Source organism: Sardina pilchardus, unplaced genomic scaffold (genome assembly GCF_963854185.1).
Source record: "Sardina pilchardus unplaced genomic scaffold, fSarPil1.1 HAP1_SCAFFOLD_80, whole genome shotgun sequence".
In the NCBI taxonomy this organism is placed as follows: Eukaryota; Metazoa; Chordata; class Actinopteri; order Clupeiformes; family Clupeidae; genus Sardina; species Sardina pilchardus.
Genome location: NW_026910818.1, coordinates 124,187 through 143,492, shown reverse-complemented (window position 1 = coordinate 143,492; position 19,306 = coordinate 124,187). Strand labels below are relative to the sequence as shown.

Sequence of the window (19,306 nt, the reverse complement as noted above, 5' to 3'; positions counted from 1 at the left end):
CAGAATGCAAACAGTCGATCAATCAAATCGCTCAAATGGACAAATGTCAGCAACACAGCAGTGCCATCATTTGCTGGAAATCCCTGAGATGTCCTTGAATGTGGATCAAAGATTCCATATCGATCATTGTTTTTAAACAAGGCTATTGTTAGGCTACCTACAGTCAGCAGTGCAAAATTAACATCATTTGACAAACAGTGTAGTCTTTCAGACAGCCTTAAAAAGTCTGCAGCACCATCAGGTCCATCTTGTCTAAAGTAACCATAGCGTGACAGGCACTTCTCAATGTGATACATCTGTCCGTAGATCTCAACACTATCAGGTAGTTCATCGAGAGCCAAGTGGTCATGTACTACATTGCCTCTGGTGTTTAATCTTCCCTGTACTTCACTGTACATTGAGTTACCTTTTTGCAAAATGTAGTCAAGATCATCACTGTTAAGTTCAGTTCTGAAATGGAGAGTGGTGAGAAATACCAGGGAGTTGCAAGTGCACTGCTTGCCTTTGTTGTTCTCATACCTCAAATCATTCTGACTATGACTTGCCTGCACACAGGTGTCTCTCTGTCTTATCTCCACGTCAGCAGCACTAATTACCTGATTCAGCTCACCCTGGTCGCATGAAGACTGGCATGGTGTTTCAGCTTCAGAGAGGTCCAACTTTCGCCAGCGTTTTTTCTGAGCCTCTGAGCGACGGCCTTTCCGTGGCATGTTTTAAAATGTTACTATAACACCTGTAGTATGCAACTGGATGACTATAAGGTATCTAAGTGCAATACAACTGTGATTACAATACTTAGAGGTTATACACAGTATTATTTTACTCTTACTGGTGCTTACTGGTGATACAAACAAACTTTTCAGTAAATGAAAATAGTGCAGATTAAATATTAATACACAATATTCAAACAATATTCTTTATTTTAGTATTTCAGAATTTGATACCAATACAATTATGCTCAACACTTTATCTGATGCTTAAATTTCAGCAATGCACTAGTGGGAATTCTGAATAGGCAGCACTGGAGTGGTTATGTAGAGGTCACACTCGATGATGGAGGCAGCTGGTTCAAGGTTATGCAGAACTTGGATGGAATACCAAATCTTCACACAGCACAGCAGGTCTTGCAAGACAGCTCAGGTCTAAAGGCACAGAGCTAACAGCACAGATGATTTTCACAAAATAGATTATTCAAATGTATAAATGTTTGATATAATTTACAGATATGCTGTATATATATACACTTCATATAATTTACAGATATGCTGTATATATATACATTCAGTATGGTAGAGTATTGGTTTGATTCAGGGTATAGGCTTGGTTCAGAGTATTGGCTTGGTTCAGGTATGTGCAGTTGGTTATGTGCAGTTGGTATGTGCCAGCAGGTATGTGCAGCAGGTATGTAACCAGACAGTGTTAAGATTCTTGTCACCAATATGAATGCAGGTATGTAGGTAAGTGGGTTCTGTTGTCAGCAATGAGGTCAGCAATGTTGTCAGCAAAGACGAGACAAACAGTATGTGCCCAAGTATGTGCAGAAGGTATGTGCACCAGGTATGTAACCAGACAGTGTTAAGATTCTTGTCACCAATATGAATGCAGGTATGTAGGTAAGTGGGTTCTGTTGTCGGCAGTGATGTCAAGTAGTGTTGTTAGTGTGTATGCGTGTAGGGTGTAAAGACGTAAACATGAGACAAGACAAACAATATGTGCCCAAGTATGTGCAGAAGGTATGTGCAGCAGGTATGTAATTAGACAGTGTTACGATTCTTGTCACCAATATGCATGCAGGTATGTAGGTAAGTGGGTTCTGTTGTCAGCAGTGATGTCAAGTAGTGTTGTTAGTGTGTAAGCATGTAGGGTGGAAAGACGTAGACGTGTACAGGTGAGTGCGTGCGTACAGACAGACAGACAGACAGACACAGTGCCACAGGTGGCACACAGACACCCCACTGGTGGTGAAGGCTGGTCTGGAACGAGCCTAAAAGGAAAAACAAACAAATTACATACTTCCAAAAACAAGGAATGCATACAATTACTCATTACCACTTAAATAACAGGTGTGAGCAAAGCAGCGTTCCTTGTTCTATTCGTTATAGTAATAGGCAGTTGACAGTGATATACGTTGGTGAGTTTAAGTGAAGTAACTCATTTTGTAGGTGGCCATCAATGAGATTAGTTGCTACCTTTGATGGGTTATACAATTCTAAGACTGATGTGATGGTTGATCAGTTAATTTTTTGTAAAATGAAAACCTTGCCATGTGTTGTTGGTGCTCATACAAGTGACATTTAATCATAAATTGGGTTTGGAGGATTGATCATTGTGATATTAAGCAAAATAGCTTGATTAAAGTTTAATAGCTTAAAGTCAACTATCTTAACAAGCTTGCTAGTTCTGTCAACCTAGATTATACCATAGATTAGGACATGCCTTTGCAAAGTGGGGAAAAACTTAAGCCAATCAAAAGGTCAAATTAACATTACAAACATCTGTCTGGTTTGACAAAGTGTATCATTATAGCTGGTTTAGATGTAAAAAAAAAAAGAAGACATTCATACCTTAGACGTCACCACCTCAAGGGACTGAGGGCAGCTGCTGTAACGATACAATGCAGCATTCAAATATGTTAATATTATAACAAATAATATACAGTATGTCAACTGCCTCAGGGGTTAACTGCCGACGGCTCATTGTCGAGAGAGTCAAGTGATAACCCTGCTTGTAAAACTCTGTAGACTTAAGTTCTTTGAGTGATTGGGTAAATTATGCTACACGTATGGCTCACTTTAGGTTGATAACAGCACTTCATGTCAAATTCACTATGATGTGTTAATTGCTGATAAAAACGCATTAACGTATACTTACTGTCTTGAGGCAAGCCTGGAGTTTGTCTGTTTTCTGAAAAAGAGACAAAAGGAACAAACAAACATACAGCACAAATTTCATTAAAATGTCAATTCAGAATAAGTAATTCATATAATAAAATGTTCAACCATCAACTCTATGAATACACCATTTCTACCACTGGTGTTTAATCTAACATCTCTCTGCAAAGATAGTGTTGACCTTTCTTGGAGCACTGGTACGCAGTCATGTTGGAACAGGAAGTGGCCATCCCCAAACTACTCCACAAAGTTGGGAGCATGAAATTGTCCAAAATCTCTTGGTTAACGCTGAAGCATTCTGAGTTCCTTTCACTGGAACTAAGAAGCCAAGCCCAGCTCGGGGATGGCTCTGTTCCAACATGACTGTGTACCAGTGCACCAAGCAAGGTCCATACAGACATGGATAACAGAGTTTGGTGTGGATTACTTGACTGGCCTGCTCACAGTCCTGACCTCAACCCAACAGAACACCTTTGAGATTAATTAGAGCACAGACTATAGTAGGGCTAAGTTCTTTGGGTGACTGATGCTACATGTACGCTCACTTTAGGTTGATAACAGCACTTCATGTCAAATTCACTATGATGTGTTAATTGTAATGTATACTTACTGTCTTGAAGCAGGACTGAAGCGTGTCTGTTTTCTGTACATAAGGAGGGGGAAGAAAAAGCACAAATCTAATTAACATTTCATATAATTCAGAATGAGTAGTTCTTATAATAAAAAGTTCAACCATAAGCTCTTTAGATACACCATTTCTGTACCACTGGTGTTTGATCTAATATCTCTGCCATGCAATAAGAGATGGTGTATCTGTGTAAGCAAGCTGCATAGCTTGTCTAGCAGTAAAAATGATTGAAATTACATACCTGAAAAGTCTGTAGCACGTTAAAAGACCGGATGGGAGAAAGTCTTACGCACCACAAGGGAAGGTGGAGATGGAGGGTATAGATGGGAGGGTAGGGATGAAGAGTCTTTAAAAAGACTATAGCTTTATGTTGTGAATAAAGACAAAATATGTGAAATTGTGACCACTGCTATAACATTACTATGCAACACAATTACGTTAATTTAACAAAATGCAGCACAACTTATGTGTCTACTACTAAATACTATAGGCTACATGGCATGACTTGTATTCGGGCCACACTTACACATCGGTTGGTTTGCAATAACATCAGAATCAGAAATGAATTTGGTCAGTAGGTTGATAGGCTAGATATATATATATATATATTTTACAAATCGACACGTCTGTTTTTTTGTGTTGTTGTTGCCAACGTTACATGCTGATCTTGTCATGTAACGTCCTAGTTCAAGGCACGACGTCAAACATTATCAGACTCATTTAAGATAACAAAGAACGCTATTAACCTTACCGAAATACTTTTAGGTGAAGGTTTTTTAAACGTTAGTGTTAACGCTCAGCTAATAACTTCATGTGAAGCAAGGCACAAGTCTTAATAACGACACCACCCAGCTAAAACACGAATGAAGTGTAGCATTCTACAGCAAGAGGATAGCTGCTACGGAGGACGGAGTCCATCACAGGTGACAGTTACGTGACCTCTTAAGGCATACGGTTACCTCTCGTTACCGAACGATAGTTTCCAAATGTCACACTTCACTAGAACACATACGTCGAATAAAAGTGATGATAAAGTCACACATAGTTAGCCAGCCAAGTTAACAGCTAGACGTTAACGTTACCTCTCAAGCTGCGAGCAATGTAGTTATGTTTCGACAATTTTCAAATGGCAGACTTCAGTTATGCTACTAGCTACCCTACCAATTGTCGGGAACAATTCGTAAACATTGTTTTTTGACAACATATACGTCGAATAAAAGTGACATGATAGGGAACATCTCACAAAGCACAGGACTAGCTAGCTAATAGTTAGAATGCATAACGTGATCATTAGCGTTAGCTAGCCGCAGTTACCAGACTCATTTAAAATACAAAGAACGCTGTTACCCTAACCGAAATAACTATACTGTTAACGTTAAAGCGAATGAAACTTACTTTGAAGGTGATGTGAAAAGTCACTTCAATGCGAAGTTTTTGATGGCTCTGGTCAACAGTAGAGAGACGACTCGGCTGAAACAAGTGTAGCGAAGTACAGGAGGTCAGGACGAGAGATTCAGTTGAGTTTGAAAAGCTCCTTTCAACAGTGTGAAGCGCGCGACTGACCGACGTCATAGAGTGCCTCTCATTCGTCTTTTATCGGTCCTCCCTTCCTTCCTCGGTCCTCGTCCTGACTGACCTAGATAGTTATAGATCAGTGGGAACGAGTCTGAAGGACCGAGCATCGAGGATCAAGGAGGGATGTTGAGAGAGACTGAAAAGGTTGTCCAAGTCAAGTCAGGCCAGCACATTTCACACTAATTTCACATTTCACACTAACAGAGTTGATCCAAAGTTCTTTAAAATAAACAATAATAGTGAAATGAATTATAATAAAGAAAAAAACATAAACTATAAAAATATCAGTTATAATGGGATTAAAAAAAAAAAAACATAAAGTATATTAGGCTACAAGGATCATAGTAGTGAAATGTCGTTCGGTGTTCCGTTTTTTCTGTGCGAGGGTGAAAAAAGAATGATCAAGAAAAATGTTTTAGTAAATAGCAGGAGAGAGTATAATGTGGAGTGTGTGCCTACAGTCCATGTGAAAGTATGTAAAAATGCAGTTTATTTAGCCCTCTGCTTGTTCAGGCCTAAAAGAAAATAGTTACAGCAATCAAAATGATGGTAGAAAATACACAAAAAGAAAATAATATAGGCCTAATGTATTTAGAAATACACTATAGGCTATACTATATAGTGTAGCCTAATCAGCCCAATTATCAATAGTACGCCAATGGATGGACTGACAGTTAGAATAGCCAAACAGTTCAATAGTTGAGTAGTTTAAATGGTTGAATTAATTAATAGTGAATTATTTTAAGTGAGGACTCATGAAAACTGACAGTTGGAATAGCCAAACAGTTAAATAGTTGAGTATAAATAGTTGAGTAGTTTAAATAGTTGATGACAACTGACAGTTAAAATGGCTGAACAGTTAAATAGTTGAGTAGTTTAAATAGTTGAATTAATTAAAACAGTTAAATAGTTGAGTATAAATAGTTGAGTAGCCTAGTTTAAATAGTTGATGACAACTGACAGTTAAAATGGCTGAACAGTTAAATAGTTGAGTAGTTTAAATGGTTGAACGATTTGATAGTGAATTATGGTAGTGAGGATTTTTATTTTGAAACAGTTTTGGGCACAGGGAACAGTTGAACAGGATCTGTAGTCTTATCAGAGCCAGACTGTATGCTTAAAAGCCTGAGAGAGAGAGTTCTGGCATACAGTAGGATTCTAGAAGCCTGAGAGTTCTGGGATAGGATTCTAAAAGCCTGGGAGAGAGAGTTCTGGCATAGGATTCTAATCGGTGATGTCATAATCATAATGTTAAGTCTATGGGGAAATTTTGATAGTTTTAATTAAATAGTTTAAAAAGTATAAAAGTTACAAAGTTGAAAAATACATGTCTCCAGTCACCTAAGTAAGATCTACGCGACACAGTTTGAATGAAGTTTCAAAGTTAAACCGTTGAAGCCGCATTAAACGCACAAAAAGCGTTAGAAGAAGAATAAGAACTATAATAAGAATAAGTGGAATAACAGTAGAGTGCATTTTTCATGCACTCTAATAACTAGAGATGTAATTCCAAGGAAATTACGAGTGCATGAAAATGCAAAAATGATGAGGACTTTTATTTTGAAACAGTTGTGGGCAGAGGAAACAGTTGAACAGGATATGTTGTCTTAAGAGAGCCAGAAAGCCTGAGACAGAGAGTTGCTGCCAGGTGGCTTTGAACACCTGGCTTAAGATTCTAATTGCTTAACGACTTCATTGTGATGTCATAATCCAATGTTAAGTCTATGGGAGAAAAAATGTTTTAAAAAATTCATATAAATTAAACGATAAAGTTTTCAAAGTTGAAAATTACATAGCTGAAGTCACCTAAGTAAGACCTACGCAGCGCAGTTTGAATGAAGTTTCTACGTCGAACGGTTGAAGCTGAATTGAACGCACAAAAAGTGTCTGAAGAAGAATAATAATATCGATAATAAGAATAAACAGCATAACAGTAGAGTGCATTTTCATGCACTCTAATAATAAGAAAAAGCCTAGGAAGAACAGTACAGTGCATTTTCATGCACTGTAATAATAAGAAACCTAGGGAGAACAATATAGTGCATTTTCATGCACTATAATAACTAGAAATGCAATTCCAAGGAATTACCAGTGCATGAAAATGCAAAAATAGATAGATAATGTAGATATGGTTACTAAGGTGTAGCTAGGGTAAACATGGTGGTTGCATAGTTTAAAGAGAGTTGATAGTGTGAAGGTAGACAGTTTAAAGATGAAACATTCCAGTTCTAACTTAACTAATGATTTCTATTCATGTTAAAATGTTGATTAGCTAACTTAGCTAATGATTTCTAGCAGTTACGCTAAAAATGCTTATTATGCTAGCAATGCTAACTTTACTAACAATGCTAACCAGGTTGATTAGCTAACTTAACCGATGATTTCTAGCAGTAATGCTAAAAATGCTAACTATGCTAACAATGCTAAATTTGCTAACAATGCTAACCAGGTTGATTCGCTAACTTAGTTGATGATTTTTTGCAGTTATGCTAAAAATGCTAACTATGCTAACTAGCTAACTTGCTAGTGAGGACTTTTATTTTGAAACATTTGTTGCTAGGGTATCCATGGTGGCCACTATCAGGAAACAAGAAGTTACTGCAGTATAATCATGTTGGTTGCTATGGAAACGGTCATAAACGCTTAATTTTAATGGTTGCTATGTTGGTTGCTAGGTACATGGAGGTTTCATGTAGTTTACTGGAGGTATAGTGGATGATAACTGACAGTTGGAATGGTTGAACAGTTCAATAGTTGAGTAGTTTCAATGGTTAAATGATTTAATAGTCTATTATTGCAGTGAGGACTTTTATTTTGAAACAGTTGTGGACAGAGGAAACAGTTAACAGGATATGTAGTCTTCTGAGAGACTGTATGCTTAAAGCCAGAGAAACTGACAGTTGGTGCCCAGGTGGTCGGCCACCTGGCTTAAGATTCTAATTGCTGCCGTGATGTCATAATGAGCAATGTTAAGTCTATGGGGGAAATTGTAATAGTTTTTAACTAATAGTTTAAAAAGTATAAAAGTTACAAAGTTGAAAAATATAAAGCAGGCATGGCATAAGCAAGACCTACGCAACAACGTTTGAATGAAGTTTCTACGTTAAACGGTTGAAGCTGAATTGGCTGCGTTAGAAGAAGAAGTTTAATAATAATAATAACTAGAAATGCAATTCCAAGGAATTACCAGTGCATGAAAATGCAAAAATAGATAGATAATGTAGATATGGTTGCTAAGGTGTAGCTAGGGTAAACATGGTGGTTGCATAGTTTACAGAGAGTTGATAGTGTGAAGGTAGACATTTTAAAGATGAAACATTCCAGTTCTAACTTAACTAATGATTTCTTTTCATGTTAAAATGTTGATTAGCTAACTTAGCTAATGATTTCTAACAGTTACGTTAGAAATGCTAATTATGCTAGCAATGCTAACTTTACTAACAATGCTAACCAGGTTGATTAGCTAACTTAACCGATGATTTCTAACAGTAATGCTAAAAATGCTAACTATGCTAACAATGCTACATTTGCTAACAATGCTAACCAGGTTGATTAGCTAACTTAGTTGATGATTTGTTTGCAGTTATGCTAAAAATGTTAACTATGCTAACAATGCTAACTAGCTAACTTGCTAATGAGGACTTTTATTTTGAAACATTTGTTGATAGGGTATCTATGGTGGCCACTATCAAGAATAAAGAAGTTACTGCAGTAAAATCATGTTGGTTGCTATGGAAACGGTCATAAACGCTTAATTTTAATGGTTGCTATGTTGGTTGCTAGGTACATGGAGGTTTCATGTAGTTGACTGGAGGCATAGTGGATGATAACTGACAGTTGGAATGGTTGAACAGTTCAATAGTTGAGTAGTTTCAATGGTTAAATGATTTAATAATGTATTATTGCAGTGAGGACTTTTATTTTGAAACAGTTGTGGACAGAGGAAACAGGATATGTAGTCTTCAGAGAGATTGTATGCTTAAAGCCTGTGGCCACTATCAGGAAACAAGAAGTTACTGCAGTATAATCATGTTGGTTGCTATGGAAACGGTCATAAACGCTTAATTTCAATGGTTGCTATGTTGGTTGCTAGGTACATGAAGGTTTCATGTAGTTGACTGGAGGCATAGTTGATGATAACTGACAGTTGGAATGGTTGAACAGTTAAACAGTTGAGTAGTTTCAATGGTTAAATGATTTAATAGTGTATTATTGCAGTGAGGACTTTTATTTTGAAACAGTTGTGGACAGAGGAAACAGGATATGTAGTCTTCAGAGAGATTGTATGCTTAAAGCCTGAGAGAGAGAGAGCTGCTGCAGCTGGCCTGGCCACCTGGCATAAGATTCTAATTGCCCTATTATGATGTCATAATCGCAATGTTAAGTCTATGGGGAAATTTTAATAGTTTTTAATTAATAGTTCAAAAAGTATAAAAGTTACAAAGTTGAAAAATACAAAGCTCCCATGGCCTAAGTAAGACCTACGCAGCGCAGTTTGAATGAAGTTTCTACGTTAAACGGTTGAAGCTCCATTAAGAGCGTTAGAAGAAGAATAATAATAACTAGAAATGCAATTCCAAGGAATTACCAGTGCATGAAAATGCAAAAATAGATAGATGATGTGGATATGGTTACTAAGGTGTAGCTAGGGTAAACATGGTGGTTGCATAGTTTACAGAGAGTTGATAGTGTGAAGGTAGACAGTTTAAAGCTGAAACATTCCAGTTCTAACTTAACTAATGATTTATATTCCTGTTAAAATGATAACTATGGTCACAATGATAACCAGGTTGATTGTTAACTTAGCTACTGATTTCATGCAGTTATGGTAAAAACGTTAACTATGCTAACTATGCTCACAGTGCTAACCAGGTTGTTTAGCTAACTTAACTGATGATTTCTAGCAATAATGCTAAAAATGCTAACTATGCTAACAATGCTAAAATTGCTAACAATGCTAACCAGGTTGATTAGCTAACTTAGGTGATGATTTTTTGCTGTTATGCTAAAAATGCTAACTATGCTAACAATGTTAACTACGCTAAAAATGCTAACCAGGTTGATTAGAAAATCTGGCATATCTGATGATGGCAGGCTTTCCTTTAGTGCGCTTTTGAATAAATCCCATTTCATTTAGAAGTGGCAAAACTTTGCTCCCTTGTTTCTGCCTTCCATAAGCAATTCTGTAAGTGGAAGCAAACTCTGCCATGCACATTGTTGCAAATTCTGGTGTACTAGGTCTGTTTTTGTATTTGTCTCCCATTCCAGTCATCCAAACATTCTCTGATTCAGGTATTCTGTCATTCAGATATCTCAAAGGGACACTCATTTTCAAAGCATCATCATCAGTTGGTATAAATATCACACTTCGAGAGCAAGACTTGAGTTTTAAGCTACACACTCGTGCAACAGCCTCTTGGACACTGACCTCTCTGTTTTTGGAGTAGGCTTGCATGATTTGTTTCATTTCCTCGGAATCAGATGTAGTTGACTGAGAGGTGTCAGACACAACTCTTTTCAGATACTCACTCATTTCATGTTCAGCTTTGGAAATGTATGACAAGATGTACATGACGCAAGAATAAGGGTTCAGGACAAACTGAATGTCCATGTTAGCATTCCATGCCCTTAACAAATGTGGGTTGTAGCCATTTATCCAGCTGTCTTTTGGTTCACGTTTCATTACTAAGACACTGGCTGTTGTTAATGACTCAACACAGTTTAGGTATTCGTCATAGGTTAGGTTGCATTGTGCAAGTAACTGTGGGATGCTTTCAAACGATGCTGTTGGATTATTCAGTAACTCCCATACAGGCTTCAGTTTAGTTTTGGCATGTTCAGGAGACATGGACGGAGTGTCATGAGCAGCTTCATCATCAGAATCATTGATGAGCTCTGCAGGCCTTGGTCGCGTTATGAATGTGTTCTCAACCGGCTGTTTTGGAAATCCAAACCGACAGTGCTTATTTCCCTTCTTACATGATTTGGAGTGTCTTTTGCTGTGGGTTTGCACCTCTGTCACTATTTTGAAAAGTTCAGGATCTTTGTTAGGGTCAGGCAGCTGACATGTTATGTACTTGTCCACAAATTCACATACTTTCTCATCTGGGTCCTCCTCAAATACAGGTGCGTTCTTACACCAAATCAACATGTGAATATGCGGTGAACCTCTAGCTTGAAATTCCACTCGAAAGAAGTAGTCAATGACCTCACCGATTGGCTGACTTGGTGACAAAATCAAATTTCTCATCAGGGCATTGACACGCTTGTCAAACATACGCATGGTAGTGACAGGGTTGCTGCGTAAAATCTCGCATTTTGAAGCCCAGTCAAGCTGAGAAAAGTCCACCTGTTCACCTTGTTGTGTCTTTATTGTTTGTATAACCTCTGGCCATCTCATTTCGGCAGCACTGAACGTAACAAAAAATGTTGGACAGTTCAGAGTACGTAACATTGCATATAGGTCGCGTAGTGTTTTTTCCCAGTATGCAGGGGTACCTCTCAAAGGTTGCATGAACCGTGTGGCATATTTGTTGTGTATCAATTTTTCAACCTCACGTTTGTCTTGGAGCATTCTTGCTGTTATTTTGCGTCCATCCCGTGTCATAGGTTTTCCTTTACGTAGTTGGATTGACATTGAAGACCTGGCCAAGTGCATTTCAGTGATAAACTGTGCAAAGAAAATGTAATTGGTGTCGAGAGCAAAACGATTGTCAATAGAAAAGAGACGTGCATTGAAATATCTGCTTGGCGATAATTTTATGAGTCTCTGTGTTTCATCCAACGTGTTCACTCCGGTGGGAAACTGTACTGGAAAAGCCATCGCTTCTAGTTTAGGAACTTGGAAGAAATTAACTGGTCTGTTTCCTTCAGCTGGGGCCACGCTAAATATTCCTTCACCAAATGTAATCATTTCCTGTGCAAGATCAGCTGGCTGCAAACAGGAGTCTATCGAGCATGCACCGTTCTGCTGACTTGTGCTCGGCTCAGGTGAATCCTGGTCATCAGTTGACTCATTCCTTTCGTCATTAGGCTGAATGCAAGCACTGTTAGTCTCATCTATTGCATCAGTCTGCATTAGATCAATTGCCTCTGCATCTGTAATGTCATCACTGATGTCATTTTCATCCGCCATGTCACTTGTTTCATCCTCAAAAGCAGGTATATCATGTATAGTTATGTCTCTGTACTCTGGATGCAACTCTTTTAGTTTTGATAAGGCACAAAGAACTTTGGACATGTCAAGAGTTTGGAACTGGTAATGTCCTGTATAATTCATTCTTCTTTTCAACTTGACTTTCAAAAATTGAGATTGGCTGCTGGGTCTAGGCAAAGCATTGACTGTTGATTCCACCTCTGAAGGGACACACACAACTCCACCGTGTATTAATTTCTGCTGGCCTTTGGGAAGACTGATTATTTTTGCAAATGGTATATATTTTGCTATTATGTGCCTCTCAAGTATATTTAGATTACGGAGTTCTGAAGGAATTTGTGCTAGTTCCAACAAATTAGTGGCAGAAATGGGCGGTAATCTGCCTGATTTTAAGTTTTCGTGACAGCTATGACAAATCCATTCTCTCTTTTGTTCTGGTGCACAACACGATTCAAGTGAACTGCATTGATCACTGCAAGTATGCACATATTTGCCTGTTAAGCATTGCTCTACCATGTCTGGGTTCTTTTGATAACTTTGATGTTTACACTGTTTCACCTGATTGTAAAACAAAGCTCGGTGACACACTGTGCACACGAATGTAGGACCATTTTGAACATCCATTTGAAAAGCTGCAATGGCATCATGGAGAGCGGTGCTTTCTGTTGACTGTTGTTCAGTCTCTGCTTCTGATTGAATTGTAGATAGACGTGCAAGATTACGGTATTTCCGCTGTATATGTAAAGCACAACGCATTTTCTGAAGCATTTTCTGAAATGCGTTATTGCCACACTTCTTTTTATGTAGGCTTAGATAATAATGTTTGAAAGAGGGGTCATTTCTGTATTTGTCAGTTATGGTGTCCTTTTTTTTCTGCCTGTATGACGCATCACTTGCATAGTGATTTTTCATGGTCAACTTCTGTCTTGAACGAAAATTAGCATTGTGCAAGTATCTCTGCTGTATGTAAGCCTGCTGCCTGGATCTAAAATCTGGGTCACTTGAGTAACGCTTCCGTATGTAAGCCTGCTGCCTAGATCTAAAAGCTGGGTCACTTGAGTAACGCAACCGTTTGTTAGCCTGCTTTCTCGATCTAATATCTGGGTCACTGTAACGCCTCCGTAAATTAGCCTTCTGCCTTGATCTAAAATCTGGGTCACTTGAGTAGCGCCTCCGTATGTAATCTTGCTTTCTTGATCTACAATTCGGGTCGATTGAGTAACGCCTCTTCATGTAAGATTTCTTATTGTGTTGAATGCAGTTTGCATATCTATTTCTTTCATACTGCAGTTTATTTATCTTATTCTTTTCATAATATTTTTTTTGTCTGATTTTATTGTTCTCACTGGGCAACATTTTGTTATGTGGCTGGGGAGCTTTTCGGCGTCTGCGATATTTTGGACGTTTAGCAAGCCGTGTATTTGCGGAAACAGCTGGAGCCTGGAACTCTGCAGTCTGAGCAGGTTGCACATGGTCAGTGTGGTTTCCTTGTTCATTATTACACTCAGATGTAAACAACACTGGCATCAACTCGTAGACCCATTCATCAGATGTGTCGAAGAAGGCCCAGAATGCAAACAGTCGATCAATCAAATCGCTCAAATGGACAAATGTCAGCAACACAGCAGTGCCATCATTTGCTGGAAATCCCTGAGATGTCCTTGAATGTGGATCAAAGATTCCATATCGATCATTGTTTTTAAACAAGGCTATTGTTAGGCTACCTACAGTCAGCAGTGCAAAATTAACATCATTTGACAAACAGTGTAGTCTTTCAGACAGCCTTAAAAAGTCTGCAGCACCATCAGGTCCATCTTGTCTAAAGTAACCATAGCGTGACAGGCACTTCTCAATGTGATACATCTGTCCGTAGATCTCAACACTATCAGGTAGTTCATCGAGAGCCAAGTGGTCATGTACTACATTGCCTCTGGTGTTTAATCTTCCCTGTACTTCACTGTACATTGAGTTACCTTTTTGCAAAATGTAGTCAAGATCATCACTGTTAAGTTCAGTTCTGAAATGGAGAGTGGTGAGAAATACCAGGGAGTTGCAAGTGCACTGCTTGCCTTTGTTGTTCTCATACCTCAAATCATTCTGACTATGACTTGCCTGCACACAGGTGTCTCTCTGTCTTATCTCCACGTCAGCAGCACTAATTACCTGATTCAGCTCACCCTGGTCGCATGAAGACTGGCATGGTGTTTCAGCTTCAGAGAGGTCCAACTTTCGCCAGCGTTTTTTCTGAGCCTCTGAGCGACGGCCTTTCCGTGGCATGTTTTAAAATGTTACTATAACACCTGTAGTATGCAACTGGATGACTATAAGGTATCTAAGTGCAATACAACTGTGATTACAATACTTAGAGGTTATACACAGTATTATTTTACTCTTACTGGTGCTTACTGGTGATACAAACAAACTTTTCAGTAAATGAAAATAGTGCAGATTAAATATTAATACACAATATTCAAACAATATTCTTTATTTTAGTATTTCAGAATTTGATACCAATACAATTATGCTCAACACTTTATCTGATGCTTAAATTTCAGCAATGCACTAGTGGGAATTCTGAATAGGCAGCACTGGAGTGGTTATGTAGAGGTCACACTCGATGATGGAGGCAGCTGGTTCAAGGTTATGCAGAACTTGGATGGAATACCAAATCTTCACACAGCACAGCAGGTCTTGCAAGACAGCTCAGGTCTAAAGGCACAGAGCTAACAGCACAGATGATTTTCACAAAATAGATTATTCAAATGTATAAATGTTTGATATAATTTACAGATATGCTGTATATATATACACTTCATATAATTTACAGATATGCTGTATATATATACATTCAGTATGGTAGAGTATTGGTTTGATTCAGGGTATAGGCTTGGTTCAGAGTATTGGCTTGGTTCAGGTATGTGCAGTTGGTTATGTGCAGTTGGTATGTGCCAGCAGGTATGTGCAGCAGGTATGTAACCAGACAGTGTTAAGATTCTTGTCACCAATATGAATGCAGGTATGTAGGTAAGTGGGTTCTGTTGTCAGCAATGAGGTCAGCAATGTTGTCAGCAAAGACGAGACAAACAGTATGTGCCCAAGTATGTGCAGAAGGTATGTGCACCAGGTATGTAACCAGACAGTGTTAAGATTCTTGTCACCAATATGAATGCAGGTATGTAGGTAAGTGGGTTCTGTTGTCGGCAGTGATGTCAAGTAGTGTTGTTAGTGTGTATGCGTGTAGGGTGTAAAGACGTAAACATGAGACAAGACAAACAATATGTGCCCAAGTATGTGCAGAAGGTATGTGCAGCAGGTATGTAATTAGACAGTGTTACGATTCTTGTCACCAATATGCATGCAGGTATGTAGGTAAGTGGGTTCTGTTGTCAGCAGTGATGTCAAGTAGTGTTGTTAGTGTGTAAGCATGTAGGGTGGAAAGACGTAGACGTGTACAGGTGAGTGCGTGCGTACAGACAGACAGACAGACAGACACAGTGCCACAGGTGGCACACAGACACCCCACTGGTGGTGAAGGCTGGTCTGGAACGAGCCTAAAAGGAAAAACAAACAAATTACATACTTCCAAAAACAAGGAATGCATACAATTACTCATTACCACTTAAATAACAGGTGTGAGCAAAGCAGCGTTCCTTGTTCTATTCGTTATAGTAATAGGCAGTTGACAGTGATATACGTTGGTGAGTTTAAGTGAAGTAACTCATTTTGTAGGTGGCCATCAATGAGATTAGTTGCTACCTTTGATGGGTTATACAATTCTAAGACTGATGTGATGGTTGATCAGTTAATTTTTTGTAAAATGAAAACCTTGCCATGTGTTGTTGGTGCTCATACAAGTGACATTTAATCATAAATTGGGTTTGGAGGATTGATCATTGTGATATTAAGCAAAATAGCTTGATTAAAGTTTAATAGCTTAAAGTCAACTATCTTAACAAGCTTGCTAGTTCTGTCAACCTAGATTATACCATAGATTAGGACATGCCTTTGCAAAGTGGGGAAAAACTTAAGCCAATCAAAAGGTCAAATTAACATTACAAACATCTGTCTGGTTTGACAAAGTGTATCATTATAGCTGGTTTAGATGTAAAAAAAAAAAGAAGACATTCATACCTTAGACGTCACCACCTCAAGGGACTGAGGGCAGCTGCTGTAACGATACAATGCAGCATTCAAATATGTTAATATTATAACAAATAATATACAGTATGTCAACTGCCTCAGGGGTTAACTGCCGACGGCTCATTGTCGAGAGAGTCAAGTGATAACCCTGCTTGTAAAACTCTGTAGACTTAAGTTCTTTGAGTGATTGGGTAAATTATGCTACACGTATGGCTCACTTTAGGTTGATAACAGCACTTCATGTCAAATTCACTATGATGTGTTAATTGCTGATAAAAACGCATTAACGTATACTTACTGTCTTGAGGCAAGCCTGGAGTTTGTCTGTTTTCTGAAAAAGAGACAAAAGGAACAAACAAACATACAGCACAAATTTCATTAAAATGTCAATTCAGAATAAGTAATTCATATAATAAAATGTTCAACCATCAACTCTATGAATACACCATTTCTACCACTGGTGTTTAATCTAACATCTCTCTGCAAAGATAGTGTTGACCTTTCTTGGAGCACTGGTACGCAGTCATGTTGGAACAGGAAGTGGCCATCCCCAAACTACTCCACAAAGTTGGGAGCATGAAATTGTCCAAAATCTCTTGGTTAACGCTGAAGCATTCTGAGTTCCTTTCACTGGAACTAAGAAGCCAAGCCCAGCTCGGGGATGGCTCTGTTCCAACATGACTGTGTACCAGTGCACCAAGCAAGGTCCATACAGACATGGATAACAGAGTTTGGTGTGGATTACTTGACTGGCCTGCTCACAGTCCTGACCTCAACCCAACAGAACACCTTTGAGATTAATTAGAGCACAGACTATAGTAGGGCTAAGTTCTTTGGGTGACTGATGCTACATGTACGCTCACTTTAGGTTGATAACAGCACTTCATGTCAAATTCACTATGATGTGTTAATTGTAATGTATACTTACTGTCTTGAAGCAGGACTGAAGCGTGTCTGTTTTCTGTACATAAGGAGGGGGAAGAAAAAGCACAAATCTAATTAACATTTCATATAATTCAGAATGAGTAGTTCTTATAATAAAAAGTTCAACCATAAGCTCTTTAGATACACCATTTCTGTACCACTGGTGTTTGATCTAATATCTCTGCCATGCAATAAGAGATGGTGTATCTGTGTAAGCAAGCTGCATAGCTTGTCTAGCAGTAAAAATGATTGAAATTACATACCTGAAAAGTCTGTAGCACGTTAAAAGACCGGATGGGAGAAAGTCTTACGCACCACAAGGGAAGGTGGAGATGGAGGGTATAGATGGGAGGGTAGGGATGAAGAGTCTTTAAAAAGACTATAGCTTTATGTTGTGAATAAAGACAAAATATGTGAAATTGTGACCACTGCTATAACATTACTATGCAACACAATTACGTTAATTTAACAAAATGCAGCACAACTTATGTGTCTACTACTAAATACTATAGGCTACATGGCATGACTTGTATTCGGGCCACACTTACACATCGGTTGGTTTGCAATAACATCAGAATCAGAAATGAATTTGGTCAGTAGGTTGATAGGCTAGATATATATATATATATATTTTACAAATCGACACGTCTGTTTTTTTGTGTTGTTGTTGCCAACGTTACATGCTGATCTTGTCATGTAACGTCCTAGTTCAAGGCACGACGTCAAACATTATCAGACTCATTTAAGATAACAAAGAACGCTATTAACCTTACCGAAATACTTTTAGGTGAAGGTTTTTTAAACGTTAGTGTTAACGCTCAGCTAATAACTTCATGTGAAGCAAGGCACAAGTCTTAATAACGACACCACCCAGCTAAAACACGAATGAAGTGTAGCATTCTACAGCAAGAGGATAGCTGCTACGGAGGACGGAGTCCATCACAGGTGACAGTTACGTGACCTCTTAAGGCATACGGTTACCTCTCGTTACCGAACGATAGTTTCCAAATGTCACACTTCACTAGAACACATACGTCGAATAAAAGTGATGATAAAGTCACACATAGTTAGCCAGCCAAGTTAACAGCTAGACGTTAACGTTACCTCTCAAGCTGCGAGCAATGTAGTTATGTTTCGACAATTTTCAAATGGCAGACTTCAGTTATGCTACTAGCTACCCTACCAATTGTCGGGAACAATTCGTAAACATTGTTTTTTGACAACATATACGTCGAATAAAAGTGACATGATAGGGAACATCTCACAAAGCACAGGACTAGCTAGCTAATAGTTAGAATGCATAACGTGATCATTAGCGTTAGCTAGCCGCAGTTACCAGACTCATTTAAAATACAAAGAACGCTGTTACCCTAACCGAAATAACTATACTGTTAACGTTAAAGCGAATGAAACTTACTTTGAAGGTGATGTGAAAAGTCACTTCAATGCGAAGTTTTTGATGGCTCTGGTCAACAGTAGAGAGACGACTCGGCTGAAACAAGTGTAGCGAAGTACAGGAGGTCAGGACGAGAGATTCAGTTGAGTTTGAAAAGCTCCTTTCAACAGTGTGAAGCGCGCGACTGACCGACGTCATAGAGTGCCTCTCATTCGTCTTTTATCGGTCCTCCCTTCCTTCCTCGGTCCTCGTCCTGACTGACCTAGATAGTTATAGATCAGTGGGAACGAGTCTGAAGGACCGAGCATCGAGGATCAAGGAGGGATGTTGAGAGAGACTGAAAAGGTTGTCCAAGTCAAGTCAGGCCAGCACATTTCACACTAATTTCACATTTCACACTAACAGAGTTGATCCAAAGTTCTTTAAAATAAACAATAATAGTGAAATGAATTATAATAAAGAAAAAAACATAAACTATAAAAATATCAGTTATAATGGGATTAAAAAAAAAAAAACATAAAGTATATTAGGCTACAAGGATCATAGTAGTGAAATGTCGTTCGGTGTTCCGTTTTTTCTGTGCGAGGGTGAAAAAA

At 38.5% G+C, this 19,306-nt stretch overlaps 2 long non-coding RNA genes across 2 annotated transcripts; both read right to left on the bottom strand.

The window, feature by feature from the left end:
• Positions 1–902: 902 nt before the first annotated feature.
• LOC134073809 (uncharacterized) lies at positions 903–5,019 on the bottom strand. The gene is made up of 6 exons (XR_009937283.1): positions 4,915–5,019; positions 3,761–3,882; positions 3,502–3,534; positions 2,872–2,904; positions 2,565–2,601; positions 903–1,984 (listed from the first exon to the last, which is right to left on the bottom strand). It is a non-coding gene; the product is annotated as an uncharacterized LOC134073809 (long non-coding RNA).
• A 9,700-nt stretch (positions 5,020–14,719) lies between these two features.
• Positions 14,720–18,836, bottom strand: LOC134073810 (uncharacterized). The gene is made up of 6 exons (XR_009937284.1): positions 18,732–18,836; positions 17,578–17,699; positions 17,319–17,351; positions 16,689–16,721; positions 16,382–16,418; positions 14,720–15,801 (listed from the first exon to the last, which is right to left on the bottom strand). It is a non-coding gene; the product is annotated as an uncharacterized LOC134073810 (long non-coding RNA).
• Between the last annotated feature and the right edge of the window lie 470 nt (positions 18,837–19,306).